The sequence below is a fragment of the Channa argus genome, unplaced genomic scaffold (genome assembly GCF_033026475.1).
Source record: "Channa argus isolate prfri unplaced genomic scaffold, Channa argus male v1.0 Contig034, whole genome shotgun sequence".
NCBI lineage: Eukaryota > Metazoa > Chordata > Actinopteri > Anabantiformes > Channidae > Channa > Channa argus.
The window spans coordinates 429,713-450,000 of NW_027125253.1; the positions used below are offsets into that span (position 1 = coordinate 429,713).

Below are 20,288 nucleotides of genomic sequence, written 5' to 3' on the forward strand. Positions count from 1 at the left end.
AGAACAAAATTTGATGAAAATATAGAACAATTTCTATGAATAAATAGGCAGTAACACCAGCTTGTGCTGCCCGTAAACCCAAGCAAAGAAGCTTACAGCACGTAGTATTCCCAGGCGGTCTTCCTACCAAGTACTAACAAGGCCCGGCCCTATTTGGCTGCCGAGATCGGACGGGATCGGGCGCTTAGAGAGCGGTGTGGCCGTAAGCTGCATTTGACATCATCAACAGCTCTTAAAAACGCTGGAGAAGCAGAATGCATGACACTTGCTAAGAAGAAGATAAATGTGGCAAAGTACAAAGTACTATAACTGTACTGGTCTGTTACGCCCCTGTCTAGGGGGTCAGGGTGCAACATACAAAGATAAATTAGCATGTTCCCTCTCCGATCCCCAAACCAAAATCCAGGGTCGAGATGTTCCAACAGAATGATATTTATTTTAAACGAAAGAAAGTGTCAAACAAAACATGACACTACAACTCAGGGCGAACCAAGGCCAACAAAATAAACAAAATAAGCCATTTCCCACAGAAAGTGCTAGCTAGCCTGATAGAAATAAACAAACCAAAAGACAGTCGCTAACCCTAACTCCCTAATGTGAAAACAAGAGAAAACAATCAAAAGAAAATGGCAGTCGGCCCCTACAGATTTAATACTATTTACAAAATATACAATTTATAAACAAAACCACGGCACAAAACCTAACAATTCAAACATGCTAAATAAGGTTTGGAAACCAAGAACAGCAAACAGGTGCTGCTGCCAGAAAGAGCCTCGCTAGCTGTTGGGAACCGTACTTTTAAAACTCCAGGAAGTGTAGGATGGACCAATCAGCTTCCTGTACTTCCCCCAAATCCGGCCAATCAGGCAGGGCACCTATAAGAACAAGAAAATAAAAACAACACATATGGCCAGGACCGTAACATGGTCTATTAGTAATGAAGCACGATGGTTGACAAACCAATAAAGTAGCAAAACAGCAATGAAAGAACAAAATTTGATGAAAATATAGAACAATTTCTATGAATAAATAGGCAGTAACACCAGCTTGTGCTGCCCGTAAACCCAAGCAAAGAAGCTTACAGCACGTAGTATTCCCAGGCGGTCTTCCTACCAAGTACTAACAAGGCCCGGCCCTATTTGGCTGCCGTGATCGGACGGGATCGGGCGCTTAGAGAGCGGTGTGGCCGTAAGCTGCATTTGACATCATCAACAGCTCTTAAAAACGCTGGAGAAGCAGAATGCATGACACTTGCTAAGAAGAAGATAAATGTGGCAAAGTACAAAGTACTATAACTGTACTGGTCTGTTACGCCCCTGTCTAGGGGGTGAGGGTGCAACATACAAAGATAAATTAGCATGTTCCCTCTCCGATCCAGAAACCAAAATCCAGGGTCGAGATGTTCCAACAGAATGATATTTATTTTAAACGAAAGAAAGTGTCAAACAAAACATGACACCAACATAATAAACAAAATAAGCCATTTCCCACAGAAAGTGCTAGCTAGCCTGATAGAAATAAACAAACCAAAAGACAGTCGCTAACCCTAAATCCCTAATGTGAAAACAAGAGAAAACAATCAAAAGAAAATGGCAGTCCACCCCTACAGATTTAATACTATTTACAAAATATACAATTTATAAACAAAACCACGGCACAAAACCTAACAATTCAAAAATGCTAAATAAGGTTTGGAAAGCAAGAACAGCAAACAGGTGCTGCTGCCAGAAAGAGCCTCGCTAGCTGTTGGGAACCGTACTTTTAAAACTCCAGGAAGTGTAGGATGGACCAATCAGCTTCCTGTACTTCCCCCCAATCCGGCCAATCAGGCAGGGCACCTATAAGAACAACAAAATAAAAACAACACATATGGCCAGGACCGTAACATGGTCTACTAGTAATGAAGCACGATGGTTGACAAACCAATAAAGTAGCAAAACAGCAATGAAAGAACAAAATTTGATGAAAATATAGAACAATTTCTATGAATAAATAGGCAGTAACACCAGCTTGTGCTGCCCGTAAACCCAAGCAAAAAAGCTTACAGCACCTGGTATTCCCAGGCGGTCTTCCTACCAAGTACTAACCAGGCCCGGCTCTATTTGGCTGCCGAGATCGGACGAGATCGGGCGCTTAGAGAGCGGTGTGGCCGTAAGCTGCATTTGACATCATCAACAGCTCTTAAAAACGCTGGAGAAGCAGAATGCATGACACTTGCTAAGAAGAAGATAAATGTGGCAAAGTACAAAGTACTATAACTGTACTGGTCTGTTACGCCCCTGTCTAGGGGGTCAGGGTGCAACATACAAAGATAAATTAGCATGTTCCCTCTCCGATCCCCAAACCAAAATCCAGGATCGAGATGTTCCAACAGAATGATATTTATTTTAAACGAAAGAAAGTGTCAAACAAAACATGACACTACAACTCAGGGCGAACCAAGGCCAACATAATAAACAAAATAAGCCATTTCCCACAGAAAGTGCTAGCTATCCTGATAGAAATAAACAAACCAAAAGACAGTCGCTAACCCTAACTCCCTAATGTGAAAACAGTCCAAAGAAAATGGCAGTCCACCCCTACAGATTTAATACTATTTACAAAATATACAATTTATAAACAAAACCACGGCACAAAACCTAACAATTCAAAAATGCTAAATAAGGTTTGGAAAGCAAGAACAGCAAACAGGTGCTGCTGCCAGAAAGAGCCTCGCTAGCTGTTGGGAACCGTACTTTTAAAACTCCAGGAATTGTAGGATGGACCAATCAGCTTCCTGTACTTCCCCCCAATCCGGCCAAACAGGCAGGGCACCTATAAGAACAAGAAAATAAAAACAACACATATGGCCAGGACCGTAACATGGTCTATTAGTAATGAAGCACGATGGTTGACAAACCAATAAAGTAGCAAAACAGCAATGAAAGAACAAAATTTGATGAAAATATAGAACAATTTCTATGAATAAATAGGCAGTAACACCAGCTTGTGCTGCCCGTAAACCCAAGCAAAGAAGCTTACAGCACGTAGTATTCCCAGGCGGTCTTCCTACCAAGTACTAACAAGGCCCGGCCCTATTTGGCTGCCGAGATCGGACGGGATCGGGCGCTTATTTTTTTTTTTTTTATCTTTTTATTATCAAAAATACACTTTACAAAATAAAAATTAACTATATACAGAGAAACATACAGAAAAAGAGTAAATTCATTCGTCTTTTTAACAGTAAATCAAACAAATTAAAGCAAAGCAAGCCTCTTCCCCTTTTTTCCACATATTTGTATGCACATATATACATGTATACATACATATATATACATACACACATATATATACATATATACATACACCTACATACACACATACATTCTTAAATATATACACCCATATACTACAAGGTTAAATAAATTCACCCAAAATCGAAGTGCAATCTACCCTCCCCATCCAGCTCACATAAATCATTCCTTGCCCCCCACCTAGCTATAAACTCATCCTCATCCACTGAAAACAGAATTCTCATGTAATGTGTCACCATATTTTGAAAAAAACCCACCCTGTTTGTCCTTTTCCCCCCATACAAAGCATAATTTCTACCAACATACAACACATGACGTGCTACACTCAATAAAAAATTGATTAAACCAACATTACATCTTTTATCACCTTTTTGTTTCCCAAAGCACCACACCCAGTCCCATGCTTCCCCTTCTAACTTAGGCAGTTTACACTTATTGATTAACAACGTTTTAACCCAGTCCCTGAAATCCCGTGTGACTGTACAGTATAGCATAAAGTGGTTAAAATCTTCATCTTCCACCCTACAGACCGGACAGGTTCTCGCATACGTGCTTTTACTTATCTGGTGAAGGACGACAGAAACCAGCACCCTTCTGTGACGCAGCAGGAAGTTTGAGTTTGCTATTGCAGGGGGAAGCCACTTACTGTGTATATTTGACCAAATTTCAGAGACGGGACGGGTAAGAAAGAGATGAGACCATGCAGTGTTTGCTGTAGGTTCTTGGAATATTTTGTTAATTAAAACCCTATACCAAAATTTTGATTGTAAATCTTGCAGTTTTCTGTTTTTGACGTCACAGGTCAGAGCAAAATCCAGCTCGTCGTCCTCCACCCGATCCTCATCCACTTCCGACAACCACTCTTTCCACTCTTGCGGCATTCGCTCTAATAAATCATCACAAAATCGAACAACTCTAGCCTTTTTTATATTAAACCCTTTCATCCTAATTTTACTAAATACCGCAAGAGGGCTAGGAGCCCCTGTCTGGTCTAAAACATCTTTAATCTGATGTAGCGCCTCAGTCAAGATGCCCCGACCGGCCTTACATCCCTCTCGGCCGCTGAGGCAGGGGTTCCCAAAGATGGGCTGGTTTAACACACTTTGTTTTGATGTAATTACACACTCCAACTGGGGCAGGATTTCCACCCATGCCTCAGCCGCCTCCTGGAAGAGTGGACATGTTCCCACAATAGGCCGGCCGAGTGTGACGCTACATAGATTGTAAAAGCCGCACATACCTCTTTTCAGTACATCATCATACAAATAATCCTCCCATATGTTTTTAGTTTTCTGGCTCAGCATTTTCTTAAACAGTTTTATTCTTAATGACTTCAATTTTGCTTTTAAATTACACAGTTTGAGTCCCCCCTTTTTGTACGGCCCGACCAGTGTCTTATGTGCAATTTTCATTGCTCTCCCCTTCCATAGAAAATCCTCAATAGCGCTGCTCAGGCGTACCAGTACATCACTCGGCAGGTGACAAACCTGCATGGTGTAGACAAGTCTCGGCACAATTACTGCATTTATTACAGTGATTTTCCCTTTTAAACCTAATCCCCTCATTCTCCACAGTGCGAGCCTTGATCTACACCCCGCAACCTGCTCTTCCCAGGATCTACGACTGCTGTCTTCTGGTTGTGAGCCCAAATATACACCAAGTACTTTAACCTCAGGCCCGCCCCTTTTAAAATGCTGGCCTTCCTCCCCAAGAACAGTACCAGGCCCCAGGATCAAACTCGATTTGTCCTTATTTACCCGTGCTCCCGCAGCTTGCTCATATGCATCTAGATGTTGCAAAACCCTTCGCAAACTATCCCCATCCCTGACCATGATGTTAATATCATCCGCATATTGTGCTATTTTGAAATCAGTTCCTCTGGGCGACGTGATCCCAATTATTTGAGAGTCAGATATAATTGACTGTGCTAGAGGTTCTGCCACTATTGCATAGAGCATAGCTGATAGGGGGCACCCCTGTCTCACTGATCTTTCTAAGGGGACAGGATCTGTCACGAAGCCATTGCACTTCACGACACTAGTAGCTCGGCTGTACAGTAACTTCATCCACCCTCGAAAAGTTGGGCCGAACCCAAAAACCCCCAGACACTCGAAGAGAAAATCGTGACTCACTCTGTCAAATGCCTTCTCTAGATCTACATTAAGGTATATACCTCCTGTAGCCATTAAATTCTCCAATGAGAATTTTGTTGACAAAATGCAGTCAGCGATATCCCTCCCCGGAATGCTGTAAGTCTGGGTAGGCCCAACTATCGAGCCAATCACTCCCTTAAGCCTGAACCCTAGCACCTTAGCGAGGATCTTATAGTCAGTATTGAGCAGACTAATTGGCCTATAATTTGCCAGGTCATCTCTGGCGCCTTTGTTTTTATAAACTAGAGTGATCACACCCCTTAAAAAAGACTCCGCGCACCTGTTCTCCTCCTGCATGGCAGAGTATAGCCTGCAGAGGACGGGGGCCAGTATGTTGCTGAAATGTTGGTAAAACTCAGCTGAGAGACCATCCACACCCGGGCTTTTAGATGTATTAAGGTTTCCAATCGCTGCTCTCACTTCTTCAATCTGAATGTCACCATCACACAGAGCCGCATCCTCGTGACTGAGGGAGCAGCCAATTTTTCCTAATACTGTGTCCATTTGTGCTTTTTTAATATGTTGTTTGCTAAACAAATTAGCGTAGTAGTCTTGTATTGCTTGTAAAATATCCACTATATCAGTATGTGTGTTTCCATCAAGGTCTTTTATTTCTGGTATGTATGTTTTTGCCTGTTTCCTTTTTTCCAAACCTAGAAAAAAAGCAGTACAGCGCTCCCCTTTCAACATGTGTTGTGCTTTACTGCGGATCATTGCGCCTCTGCATTTTCTCTCATCTAACCGTCTCAGCTGCTCCCTCAATCCAAGATAGACATCCAAGGGACGGTCACACTCAGCCTCAATAAGCTCAAGCTCCTCTTTTAGATGATGTCTCAGCTCAGCCTCCTCTGTCTTTTCCCTCAGCCTCTTCTCTCTGCTCAGAGCGATACAACGCTTTTTAATTTTAAATTTGGTGCGCTCCCACCACTCAATGATATCCACGACATAATCACTCTCATCACATAGAGCAGAGAGAAAAGACTTCATTTTATCTTTAAAAACTTGATCTTCAAGGAGGGAAGTGTTAAAACACCACAGGCCCCCATTCCTTTGCATACCACCCTCCCCTAGAGTCACCTTTAAACAGGCATGATCACTCCAGGAACAAAAACAATATTTACACTCATTTAATTCTTGCACCAAACTCGACGCCAACAAACACAGGTCAATCCTGGATTGCTTTAGCCTGCCCAATACCACTTGCCTGCGCGAATACGCCCGGGTGCCGGGGTTCAGCACTCTCCACGCATCTATCAAATCACACTCATCCATCCATACAAAAACAGCCGATCTACTAATGTCTTGTTTAAATGTATTATTAACTCCTACGTCCGCCTTAGTCAGAGCAACATTCCAATCTCCTATCACTACCGAGCGATCATCTGTCCACCTTTTGCAGCGCTCAAAGAAACCTCTCCTTTCAGGTTCACTGTTCGGACCGTACAAATTCAGAATTCTATATTTTTTATTATAATGTATTATATCAATAACAATTAGTCTACCCTGTCCATCCTTAAAAATCTCCACAATACTCTCACACACACCCGGCTTTACAAAAATTGCCACTCCAGCAGTTTTGTCAGAGGAGAGGGAGTAAAAGAGCTCCCCTCTCCAAAAAGATTTTATAGTGTCTATTTTGTCCATGGACCACCTACATTCCTGGACACACAAGATGTCGCATGCCATTTCTCCACAGAGTTGCTCTATTTTCCCAATATTTGTTAACCCGTTTAAATTTTGCGATTGAAGCAGCATTATCAAGTAAACACCGATTAAAAAGGTCATTTCCTAAGCTGTTTTTTCCCTTTGCCTCTATTCCCTCCCTCACTCCTCCCTGATTTCTCTTGCTGTGGACGTTTTCTAACCTGCTTTATCTGCTGAACATCCATCTCCGAATCTGACTCTATACTGTCAGCCTGGGGAGCCAGCAGGGCAGCATCCGAGTCTTCCTCTCTAGGGGCGGGTGGTATTCCATTATGAGAGGGGACCTTCTGTGAAGCGAGCCAAGATGGGCTCAGCCAACCCCCTTCAGGGTGACCCGCCCTATCCCCGCTCCACTCTGCCAGCACTTGATCCATACTAGATCCCAACACATCCTCTCTTTCACTCCCATGTTCCTCCCGCACAGGCAGGTCACCGCCCTGCGTCTCCAACACCACCTCATCCTCCTGTTCACTCTCGCTGCCCATATTCAGCTCTGGCTCCTCTACAGGTCTAACCTCACTCCTGTCATCCTCGGAGATGGATTCCCTGCTACCCTCCCCATTCCCTTCATCTATATTTTTACATTGACATTCCTCTGTGGAGCTATGACATTCCATACATCTGTGCATCCTGGCATCACACTCACGTGCATAATGTCCCTGTTTATTACATTTAAAACAGGTGAAATCCGGACAGTCCCTCACGATGTGTCCCGGCTGTAAGCACATCCGACAAACTTTCACTTGATTATTGTGAATTACTCTAAAATACTCCGGACCATTAGCTGTCATGAATTTCGCTGAGTAGGGCAGTGACTGCACAGTTTCATTAAACTTTACCTTCATATATCTTGTACCGTCCGCCACATCAGTCCCGGGCCACATCCTCCTTTTAATAGGCGAGATCGCTCTCACTCCCCACACGTCCAGTTTTTCCATAATTTCCTCGTCCGTTATATACGCCGGCAAATTCAAAAAAGACACCACCAGTTCATCAATTGCTAATGTTTTTACCATTACCACCGCTTTACCAACTTTAAATCCATCCAGTAGCCTTTTCTTTCCAGCTTCACTTTTTACCGTCACCTCATATTTATTCGATCCGGTCTCACGCAGCGCAACTATGCCTCCACACACATCACGTATTGCTCGTAACAGTTCCATTGTTTTCACCTTCTCTTCACCAACCACCTCTGCCAATACAGTCAAATCTTTTTCGTACCTTTTTTCTCTCATTGTCTCCCGTCTTCCGCTCATCTCCGTCTGCATCCTCGCCCGTTCCTCCTGATGTTTTCCATCCACACAAATGCCATCAATCTCCAACCTATTCTGCCACTGCTCTCCGACCAAATCCACTCCTTTCCCCGTCCTCTTTGCTGAAGTAATCCTCTGCATTGACAAGCCCGGAACTTGCCCGCCATTTCTCTTCTCTCCCTGCTCCACGGCCTGGCGTTTGCTTCCTCCCGCTCCGTTCTCTATTTCGGCTGGCATTGCCGTTTCCCCCCGACATCTCATGGTAGGAGCCACAATTTTCACAGCGTCCTCCGTCAATTTACCTCGTCTTTCTCCGCCATTCTCCATTTTACGTAGCTTGGCGAATCGAGTAACACTCGGCAAAAAAACAAAACAAAAATAAAATAAAAAAGAAAAAGGCAAAATGAAAGCGCCCCCGAACGGAGCAAATCCGCCGGGGGGATTAGTAACATAAACGAAATCGAAATCTCTATACTATTTAGTTAAATTACGACAAAAAACACAAGCAAACTGAAAAAGCCCGCCAAAACAGGCTCATGCGCGGGTCCGTCACTGCTCGCTCTAGAGAGAAACCACACCTCTGTCTGCAACCAGGTTTGGGAACCAAAAACAGCAAACAGGTGCTGCTGCCAGAAAGAGCCTACAAATAGGCAGTAACACCAGCTTGTGCTGCCCGTAAACCCAAGCAAAGAAGCTTACAGCACGTGGTATTCCCAGGCGGTCTTCCTACCAAGTACTAACCAGGCCCGGCTCTATTTGGCTGCCGAGATCGGACGAGATCGGGCGCTTAGAGAGCGGTGTGGCCGTAAGCTGCATTTGACATCATCAACAGCTCTTAAAAACGCTGGAAAAGCAGAATGCATGACACTTGCTAAGAAGAAGATAAATGTGGCAAAGTACAAAGTACTATAACTGTACTGGTCTGTTACGCCCCTGTCTAGGGGGTCAGGGTGAAACATACAAAGATAAATTAGCATGTTCCCTCTCCGATCCCCAAACCAAAATCCAGGATCGAGATGTTCCAACAGAATGATATTTATTTTAAACCAAATGAAGTGTCAAACAAAACATGACACTACAACTCAGGGCGAACCAAGGCCAACATAATAAACAAAATAAGCCATTTCCCACAGAAAGTGCTAGCTAGCCTGATAGAAATAAACAAACCAAAAGACAGTCGCTAACCCTAACTCCCTAATGTGAAAACAGTCCAAAGAAAATGGCAGTTCACCACTAGAGATTTAATACTATTTACAAAATATACAATTTATAAACAAAACCACGGCACAAAACCTAACAATTCAAAAATGCTAAATAAGGTTTGGAAAGCAAGAACAGCAAACAGGTGCTGCTGCCAGAAAGAGCCTCGCTAGCTGTTGGGAACCGTACTTTTAAAAATCCAGGAAGTGTAGGATGGACCAATCAGCTTCCTGTACTGCCCCCCAATCCGGCCAATCAGGCAGGGCACCTATAAGAACAAGAAAATAAAAACAACACATATGGCCAGGACCGTAACATGGTCTACTAGTAATGAACCACGATGGTTGACAAACCAATAAAGTAGCAAAACAGCAATGAAAGAACAAAATTTGATGAAAATATAGAACAATTTCTATGAATAAATAGGCAGTAACACGAGCTTGTGCTGCCCGTAAACCCAAGAAAAAAAAACTTACAGCACCTGGTATTCCCAGGCGGTCTTCCTACCAAGTACTAACCAGGCCCGGCTCTATTTGGCTGCCGAGATCGGACGAGATCGGGCGCTTAGAGAGCGGTTTGGCCGTAAGCTGCATTTGACATCATCAACAGCTCTTAAAAACGCTGGAGAAGCAGAATGCATGACACTTGCTAAGAAGAAGATAAATGTGGCAAAGTACAAAGTACTATAACTGTACTGGTCTGTTACGCCCCTGTCTAGGGGGTCAGGGTGCAACATACAAACATAAATTAGCATGTTCCCTCTCCGATCCCCAAACCAAAATCCAGGATCGAGATGTTCCAACAGAATGATATTTATTTTAAACGAAAGAAAGTGTCAAACAAAACATGACACTACAACTCAGGGCGAACCAAGGCCAACATAATAAACAAAATAAGCCATTTCCCACAGAAAGTGCTAGCTAGCCTGATAGAAATAAACAAACCAAAAGACAGTCGCTAACCCTAACTCCCTAATGTGAAAACAATCAAAAGAAAATAGCAGTCCACCCCTACAGATTTAATACTATTTACAAAATATACAATTTATAAACAAAACCACGGCACAAAACCTAACAATTCAAAAATGCTAAATAAGGTTTGGAAACCAAGAACGGCAAACAGGTGCTGATGTCAGAAAGAGCCTCGCTAGCTGTTGGGAACCGTACTTTTAAAACTCCAGGAAGTGTAGGATGGACCAATCAGCTTCCTGTACTTCCCCCAAATCCGGCCAATCAGGAAGGGCACCTATAAGAACAACAAAATAAAAACAACACATATGGCCAGGACCGTAACATGGTCTACTAGTAATGAAGCACGATGGTTGACAAACCAATAAAGTAGCAAAACAGCAATGAAAGAACAAAATTTGATGAAAATATAGAACAATTTCTATGAATAAATAGGCAGTAAAACCAGCTTGTGCTGCCCGTAAACCCAAGCAAAAAAGCTTACAGCACCTGGTATTCCCAGGCGGTCTTCCTACCAAGTACTAACCAGGCCCGGCTGTATTTGGCTGCCGAGATCGGACGAGATCGGGCGCTTAGAGAGCGGTGTGGCCGTAAGCTGCATTTGACATCATCAACAGCTCTTAAAAACGCTGGAGAAGCAGAATGCATGACACTTGCTAAGAAGAAGATAAATGTGGCAAAGTACAAAGTAATATAACTGTACAGGTCTGTTACGCCCCTGTCTAGGGGGTCAGGGTGCAACATACAAAGATAAATTAGCATGTTCCCTCTCCGATCCCCAAACCAAAATCCAGGATCGAGATGTTCCAACAGAATGATATTTATTTTAAACGAAAGAAAGTGTCAAACAAAACATGACACTACAACTCAGGGCGAACCAAGGCCAACATAATAAACAAAATAAGCCATTTCCCACAGAAAGTGCTAGCTAGCCTGATAGAAATAAACAAACCAAAAGACAGTCGCTAACCCTAACTCCCTAATGTGAAAACAGTCCAAAGAAAATGGCAGTTCACCCCTACAGATTTAATACTATTTACAAAATATACAATTTATAAACAAAACCACGGCACAAAACCTAACAATTCAAAAATGCTAAATAAGGTTTGGAAACCAAGAACAGCAAACAGGTGCTGATGCCAGAAAGAGCCTCGCTAGCTGTTGGGAACCGTACTTTTAAAACTCCAGGAAGTGTAGGATGGACCAATCAGCTTCCTGTACTGCCCCCCAATCCGGCCAATCAGGCAGGGCACCTATAAGAACAAGAAAATAAAAACAACACATATGGCCAGGACCGTAACATGGTCTACTAGTAATGAAGCACGATGGTTGACAAACCAATAAAGTAGCAAAACAGCAATGAAAGAACAAAATTTGATGAAAATATAGAACAATTTCTATGAATAAATAGGCAGTAACACCAGCTTGTGCTGCCCGTAAACCCAAGCAAAAAAGCTTACAGCACCTGGTATTCCCAGGCGGTCTTCCTACCAAGTACTAACCAGGCCCGGCTCTATTTGGCTGCCGAGATCGGACGAGATCGGGCGCTTAGAGAGCGGTGTGGCCGTAAGCTGCATTTGACATCATCAACAGCTCTTAAAAACGCTAGAGAAGCAGAATGCATGACACTTGGTAAGAAGAAGATAAATGTGGCAAAGTACAAAGCACTATAACTGCACTGGTCTGTTACGCCCCTGTCTAGGAGGTCAGGGTGCAACATACAAAGATAAATTAGCATGTTCCCTCTCCGATCCCCAAACCAAAATCCAGGATCGAGATGTTCCAACAGAATGATATTTATTTTAAACGAAAGAAAGTGTCAAACAAAACATGACACTACAACTCAGGGCGAACCAAGGCCAACATAATAAACAAAATAAGCCATTTCCCACAGAAAGTGCTAGCTAGCCTGATAGAAATAAACAAACCAAAAGACAGTCGCTAACCCTAACTCCCTAATGTGAAAACAGTCCAAAGAAAATGGCAGTTCACCCCTACAGATTTAATACTATTTACAAAATATACAATTTATAAACAAAACCACGGCACAAAACCTAACAATTCAAAAATGCTAAATAAGGTTTGGAAACCAAGAACAGCAAACAGGTGCTGCTGCCAGAAAGAGCCTCGCTAGCTGTTGGGAACCGTACTTTTAAAACTCCAGGAAGTGTAGGATGGACCAATCAGCTTCCTGTACTGCCCCCCAATCCGGCCAATCAGGCAGGGCACCTATAAGAACAAGAAAATAAAAACAACACATATGGCCAGGACCGTAACATGGTCTACTAGTAATGAAGCACGATGGTTGACAAACCAATAAAGTAGCAAAACAGCAATGAAAGAACAAAATTTGATGAAAATATAGAACAATTTCTATGAATAAATAGGCAGTAACACCAGCTTGTGCTGCCCGTAAACCCAAGCAAAAAAGCTTACAGCACCTGGTATTCCCAGGCGGTCTTCCTACCAAGTACTAACCAGGCCCGGCTCTATTTGGCTGCCGAGATCGGACGAGATCGGGCGCTTAGAGAGCGGTGTGGCCGTAAGCTGCATTTGACATCATCAACAGCTCTTAAAAACGCTGGAGAAGCAGAATGCATGACACTTGCTAAGAAGAAGATAAATGTGGCAAAGTACAAAGTACTATAACTGTACTGGTCTGTTACGCCCCTGTCTAGGGGGTCAGGGTGCAACATACAAAGATAAATTAGCATGGTCCCTCTCCGATCCCCAAACCAAAATCCAGGATCGAGATGTTCCAACAGAATGATATTTATTTTAAACGAAAGAAAGTGTCAAACAAAACATGACACTACAACTCAGGGCGAACCAAGGCCAACATAATAAACAAAATAAGCCATTTCCCACAGAAAGTGCTAGCTAGCCTGATAGAAATAAACAAACCAAAAGACAGTCGCTAACCCTAACTCCCTAATGTGAAAACAGTCCAAAGAAAATGGCAGTTCACCCCTACAGATTTAATACTATTTACAAAATATACAATTTATAAACAAAACCACGGCACAAAACCTAACAATTCAAAAATGCTAAATAAGGTTTGGAAACCAAGAACAGCAAACAGGTGCTGATGCCAGAAAGAGCCTCGCTAGCTGTTGGGAACCGTACTTTTAAAACTCCAGGAAGTGTAGGATGGACCAATCAGCTTCCTGTACTGCCCCCCAATCCGGCCAATCAGGCAGGGCACCTATAAGAACAAGAAAATAAAAACAACACATATGGCCAGGACCGTAACATGGTCTACTAGTAATGAAGCACGATGGTTGGCAAACCAATAAAGTAGCAAAACAGCAATGAAAGAACAAAATTTGATGAAAATATAGAACAATTTCTATGAATAAATAGGCAGTAACACCAGCTTGTGCTGCCCGTAAACCCAAGCAAAAAAGCTTACAGCACCTTTTATTCCAAGGCGGTCTTCCTACCAAGTACTAACTAGGCCCGGCCTTATTTGGCTGCCGAGATCGGACGAGATCGGGCGCTTCGAGAGCAGTATGGCCGTAAGCTGCATTTGATATCATCAACAGCTCCTAAAAACGCTGGAGAAGCAGAATGCATAACACTTGCTAAGAAGAAGATAAATGTGGCAAAGTACTAAAACGGTACTGGTCTAGTAGTAAAGAAGCACGATGGTTGACAAACCAATAAAGTAGCAAAACAGCAATGAAAGAACAAAATTGGATGAAAATATAGAACAATTTCTATGAATAAATAGGCAGTAACACCAGCTTGTGCTGCCCGTAAACCCAAGCAAAAAAGCTTACAGCACCTGGTATTCCCAGGCGGTCTTCCTACCAAGTACTAACCAGGCCCGGCCCTATTTGGCTGCCGAGATCGGACGAGATCGGGCGCTTAGAGAGCGGTGTGGCCGTAAGCTGCATTTGACATCATCAACAGCTCTTAAAAATGCTGGAGAAGCAGAATGCATGACACTTGCTAAGAAGAAGATAAATGTGGCAAAGTACAAAGTACTATAACTGTACTGGTCTGTTACGCCCCTGTCTAGGGGGTCAGGGTGCAACATACAAAGATAAATTAGCATGTTCCCTCTCCGATCCCCAAACCAAAATCCAGGATCGAGATGTTCCAACAGAATGATATTTATTTTAAACGAAAGAAAGTGTCAAACAAAACATGACACTACAACTCAGGGCGAACCAAGGCCAACATAATAAACAAATTAAGCCATTTCCCACAGAAAGTGCTAGCTAGCCTGATAGAAATAAACAAACCAAAAGACAGTCGCTAACCAACTGTGCTGTTGACCTACAGGGTACCGGTGGAAATTGGACTACTGTTGGTCGAAGACGAAGAAGAAGAGGAGGAAGGTGTGTTCGTAGGCAAAGAGAGAAGAGGAAAGCTAAGAATGTAGGACTGACAGTAGGGACTTTGAATGTTGGTACTATGACAGGGAAGGCTAGGGAGTTGATCGACATGATGCAGAGAAGGAAGGTGGACATACTGTGTGTCCAGGAGACCAGGTGGAAAGGTAGCAAGGCTAGAAGCTTAGGAGCAGGGTTCAAGTTGTTTTACCATGGGTCAGATAGGAAGAGAAATGGAGTAGGAGTTATATTGAAAGAGGATTTTGTGAGGAATGTTCTAGAGGTGAAAAGAGTATCAGACAGGTTGATGAGTCTGAAGCTGGAAGTTGAAGGGGTGATGTTCAATGTTGTGAGTGGTTATGCCCCACAGGTAGGATGTGAGTTAGAAGAGAAGGAGAAATTCTGGAGTGAGTTAGATGAAGTGATGCAGAGCATCCCCAGAGGTGAGAGAGTTGTCATTGGTGCAGATTTCAATGGGCATGTAGGTGAAGGGAACAGAGGTGATGAGACTGTTATGGGCAGGTTTGGTGTTCAGGACAGGAACGCAGAAGGTCAGATGGTGGTTGACTTTGCAAAGAGGATGGAAATGGCTGTAGTAAACACTTTCTTTCAGAAGAGGCAGGAACATAGGGTGACGTACAAGAGCGGAGGGAGAAGCACTCAGGTAGACTACATCTTGTGTAGACGTTGTAATCTGAAAGAGATCAGTGACTGTAAAGCATTGGTAGGGGAGAGTGTAGCCAGACAACACAGGATGGTGGTGTGTAAAATGATGCTGGTGGTGAGGAAGATAAGGAGGACTAAGGCAGAGCAGCGGACAAAGTGGTGGAAGTTGAAAAAGGAAGAATGTCGTTTAGTTTTCAGGGAGGAGCTGAGACAGACTCTGGGTGGTTTGGAGGTGCTTCCAGATGACTGGACTACTACAGCTAATTTGATCAGGGAGACAGGTAGGAGGGTACTCGGTGTGTCATCTGGAAAGAGGAAAGCGGACAAGGAGACTTGGTGGTGGAACGAGGAAGTTCAGGAGTGTATACAGAGAAAGAGGTTAGCTAAGAAGAAGTGGGACACTGAGAGGACTGAAGAGAGTAGACAGGAGTACAGGGAGATACAGCGTAAGGTGAAGATAGAGGTGGCACAGGCCAAACAAAGAGCATATGAGGACTTGTATGCTAGGTTGGACACTAAAGAGGGAGAGGTGGATTTGTACAGGTTGGCCAGACAAAGAGATAGAGATGGAAAGGATGTGCAGCAGGTTAGGGTGATTAAAGATAAGGATGGAAATGTATTGACAGGTGCCAGGAGTGTGATGGGAAGATGGAAGGAGTACTTTGAAGAGTTGATGAACGAGGAAAATGAAAGGGAACGAAGAGTAGAAGAGGTGACTGTTGTGGAGCAGGAAGTAGCAAAGATTAGTAAGAGTGAAGTGAGGAGGACATTGAAGAGGATGAAGAGTGGAAAGGCAGTTGGTCCTGATGACATACCTGTGGAGGTATGGAAGTGTCTAGGAGAGGTGGCAGTAGAGTTTCTGACTAGTTTGTTTAACAAGATCTTGGAGAGTGAGAGGATACTGAGGACTGGAGGAGAAGTGTACTGGTACCAATTTTTAAGAACAAGGGAGATGTGCAGAGCTGTGGCAACTACAGAGGAATAAAGCTGATGAGTCACACAATGAAGTTGTGGGAAAGAGTAGTGGAAGCTCGGCTAAGCGCAGAGGTGAGTATTTGTGAGCAGCAATATGGTTTCATGCCTAGAAAGAGTACAACAGATGCAGTATTTGCTTTGAGGACGCTGATGGAGAAGTACAGAGAGGGTCATAGGGAGTTGCATTGTGTCTGCGTAGATTTAGAGAAAGCGTATGACAGGGTGCCGAGAGAGGAGCTGTGGTATTGTATGAGGACGTCTGGAGTGTCAGAGAAGTATGTTAGAGTGGTGCAGGACATGTATGAGAGCTGTAAGACAGTGGTGAGGTGCTGTAGGTGTGACAGAGGAGTTCAAGGTGGAGGTGGGTCTGCATCAAGGATCGGCTTTGAGCCCCTTCTTGTTTGCTCTGGTGATGGACAGACTGACAGATGAGGTTAGACAAGAATCTCCCTGGACTATGATGTTTGCAGATGACATTGTTATTTGTAGTGAGAGCAGGGAGCAGGTGGAGGAAAATCTAGAGTGGTGGAGGTCTGCTCTGGAAAACAGAGGAATGAAGCTTAGCCGCAGCAAGACAGAATACATGTGTGTGAATGAGAGGGACCCAGGTGGAACGGTGAGGTTACAGGGAGCAGAGGTGAAGAAGGTGCAGGACTTTAAGTATTTAGGGTCAACGGTTCAGAGCAACGGTGAGTGTGGAAAAGAGGTGAAGAGGCGAGTGCAGGCAGGTTGGAACGGGTGGAGAAAAGTGTCAGGTGTGTTGTGTGATAAAAGAGTCTCAGCGAGAATGAAAGGAAAGGTGTTCAAGACGGTGGTGAGACCAGCAATGTTGTTCGGCTTAGAGACAGTGGCACTGAAGAAAAGACAGGAGGCAGAGCTGGAGGTAGCAGAGCTTAAGATGTTGAGGTTCTCTTTGGGAGTGACGAGGATGGACATGATCAGGAATGAGTACATCAGAGGGACAGCTCATGTTAGATGTTTTGGAGATAAAGTCAGAGAGGCCAGATTGAGGTGGTTTGGACATGTTCAGAGGAGAAACTGTGAATATATCGGTAGAAGGATGCTGAGGTTGGAGCTGCCAGGCAGGAGGTCTAGAGGAAGACCAAAGAGGAGATTTATGGATGTAGTGAGGGAGGACATGAAGTTAGTTGGTGTGAGAGAAGAGGATGTAGAGGACAGAGTTAGATGGAGGCACATGATTCGCTGTGGCGACCCCTGAAAGGGAGCAGCCGAAAGGAAAAGAAGAAGAAGGCCGAATCAACAAATATGCTTGTTTCTGCCAAATGCAGCAAAATACTGAAAGGAAAGTGGGTTTACCTTCATATTTGACCCAGAGCAACTCAGTTCAGCATAGAAATATCATTGCAACAGCTTTTATTTAGCCAGAAATCAAGAGTGGAAGTTTTTATGCGCTTAAAAGCATTTTCAGGCCGAATGAGCAAATATGCTTGTTTCTGCCAAATGCAGCAAAATACTGAAAGGAAAGTGGGTTTGCCTTCATATTTGACACAGAACAACTCAGTTCAGCATGGAAATATCATTGCAACAGCTTTTATTTAGCCAGAAATCAAGAGTGTAAGTTTTTATGCGCTTAAAAGCATTTTCAGGCCGAATGGCAAATATGCTTGTTTCTGCCAAATGCAGCAAAATACTGAAAGGAAAGTGGGTTTGTCTTCATATTTGACCCAGAACAACTCAGTTCAGCATGGAAATATCATTGCTACAGCTTTTATTTAGCCAGAAATCAAGAGTGTAAGTTTTTATGCGCTTAAAAGCATTTTCAGGCCGAATGAGCTGACTTCTGCCAATTGCAGCAAAATACTCAAAGGAAAGTGGGTTTGCCTTTATTTTTGACCCAGAACAACTTAGTTCAGCATGGAAATATCATTGCTACAGCTTTTATTTAGCCAGAAATCAAGAGTGTAAGTTTTTATGCGCTTAAAATAATTTTCTGGCCGAATGAGCAAATATGCTTGTTTCTGCCAAATGCAGAAAAATACTAAAAGGAAAGTGGGTTTGCCTTCATTTTTGACCCAGAACAACTCAGTTCAGCATGGAAATATCATTGCAACAGTTTCTATTTAGCCAGAAATCAAGAGTGTAAGCTTTTATGTGCTTAAAAGCATTTTCAGGCCGAATGAGCTGATTTCTGTCAATTGCAGCAAAACACTCAAAGGAAAGTGGGTTTGCCTTCATATTTGACCCAGAACAACTCAGTTCAGCATGGAAATATCATGCAACAGCTTTTATTTATTCAGAAATCAAGAGTGGAAGTTTTTATGCGCTTAGAAGCATTTTCAGGCCGAATGAGCAAATATGCTTGTTTCTGCCAAATGCAGCAAAATACTGAAAGGAAAGTGGGTTTGCCTTCATATTTGACCCAGAACAACTCAGTTCAGCATGGAAATATCATTGCTACAGCTTTTTTTTAGCCAGAAATCAAAAGTGTAAGTTGTTATGCGCTTAGAAGCATTTTCAGGCCGAATGAGCAAATATGCTTGTTTCTGCCAAATGCAGCAAAATACTGAAAGGAAAGTGGGTTTGCCTTCATAATTGATCCAGAACAACTCAGTTCAGCATGGAAATATCATTGCAACAGCTTTTATTTAGCCAGAAATCAAGAGTGTAAGTTTTTATGCGCTTAGAAGCATTTTCAGGCCGAATGAGCAAATATGCTTGTTTCTGCCAAATGCAGCAAAATACTGAAAGGAAAGTGGGTTTGCCTTCATAATTGACCCAGAACAACTCAGTTCAGCATGGAAATATCATTGCAACAGCTTTTATTTAGCCAGAAATCAAGAGTGTAAGTTTTTATGCGCTTAAAAGCATTTTCAGGCCGAATGAGCTGATTTCTGCCAATTGCAGCAAAACACTCAAAGGAAAGTGGGTTTGCCTTCATATTTGACCCAGAACAACTCTGTTCAGCATGGAAATATCATTGCAACAGCCTTTATTTATTCAGAAATCAAGAGTGTACGTTTTAATGCGCTTAAAAGCATTTTCAGGGCTAATGAGCAAATATGCTTGTTTCTGCCAAATGCAGCAAAATACTGAAAGGAAAGTGGGTTTGTCTTCATATTTGACCCAGAACAACTCAGTTCAGCATGGAAATATCATTGCTACAGCTTTTATTTAGCCAGAAATCAAGAGTGTAAGTTTTTATGCGCTTAAAAGCATTTTCAGGCCGAATGAGCTGACTTCTGCCAATTGCAGCAAAATACTCAAAGGAAAGTGGGTTTGCCTTCATATTTGACCCAGAACAACTCAGTTCAGCATGGAAATATCATTGCAACAGCTTTTATTTAGCCAGAAATCAAGAGTGTAAGTTTTTACGCGCTTAAAAGAAAATTCAGGCCTAATTAGCAAATATGCTTGTTTCTGCCAAATGTAGCAAAATACTGAAAGGAAAGTGGGTTTGCCTTTATTTTTGACCCAGAACAAATTAGTTCAGCATGGAAATATCATTGCTACAGCTTTTATTTAGCCAGAACTCAAGAGTGTAAGTTTTTATGCGCTTAAAAGCATTTTCAGGCCGAATGAGCAGATTTCTGCCAATTGCAGGAAAATACTGAAAGGAAAGTGGGTTTGCCTTCATTTTTGACCCAGAACAACTCAGTTCAGCATCGCAATATCATAACAACAGCTTTTATTTAGCCAGAAATCAAGAGTGTAAGTTTTTATGCGCTTAAAATAATTTTCTGGCCGACTGAGCAAATATGCTTGTTTCTGCCAAATG

The 20,288-nt window shown here is 42.9% G+C and overlaps 10 pseudogenes; all 10 read right to left on the reverse strand.

The window, feature by feature from the left end:
• Window positions 1-89: 89 nt before the first annotated feature.
• Window positions 90-208, reverse strand: LOC137117426 (5S ribosomal RNA; annotated as a pseudogene).
• Window positions 209-1,075: 867 nt separating this feature from the next.
• LOC137117471 (5S ribosomal RNA) lies at window positions 1,076-1,194 on the reverse strand (annotated as a pseudogene).
• Window positions 1,195-2,038: 844 nt separating this feature from the next.
• LOC137117198 (5S ribosomal RNA) lies at window positions 2,039-2,157 on the reverse strand (annotated as a pseudogene).
• A 6,938-nt stretch (window positions 2,158-9,095) lies between these two features.
• LOC137117363 (5S ribosomal RNA) lies at window positions 9,096-9,214 on the reverse strand (annotated as a pseudogene).
• An 858-nt stretch (window positions 9,215-10,072) lies between these two features.
• Window positions 10,073-10,191, reverse strand: LOC137117255 (5S ribosomal RNA; annotated as a pseudogene).
• Window positions 10,192-11,048: 857 nt separating this feature from the next.
• On the reverse strand, window positions 11,049-11,167 carry LOC137117285 (5S ribosomal RNA; annotated as a pseudogene).
• Window positions 11,168-12,024: 857 nt separating this feature from the next.
• LOC137117199 (5S ribosomal RNA) lies at window positions 12,025-12,143 on the reverse strand (annotated as a pseudogene).
• Window positions 12,144-13,000: 857 nt separating this feature from the next.
• Window positions 13,001-13,119, reverse strand: LOC137117200 (5S ribosomal RNA; annotated as a pseudogene).
• Window positions 13,120-13,976: 857 nt separating this feature from the next.
• On the reverse strand, window positions 13,977-14,095 carry LOC137117470 (5S ribosomal RNA; annotated as a pseudogene).
• Window positions 14,096-14,346: 251 nt separating this feature from the next.
• LOC137117221 (5S ribosomal RNA) lies at window positions 14,347-14,465 on the reverse strand (annotated as a pseudogene).
• Between the last annotated feature and the right edge of the window lie 5,823 nt (window positions 14,466-20,288).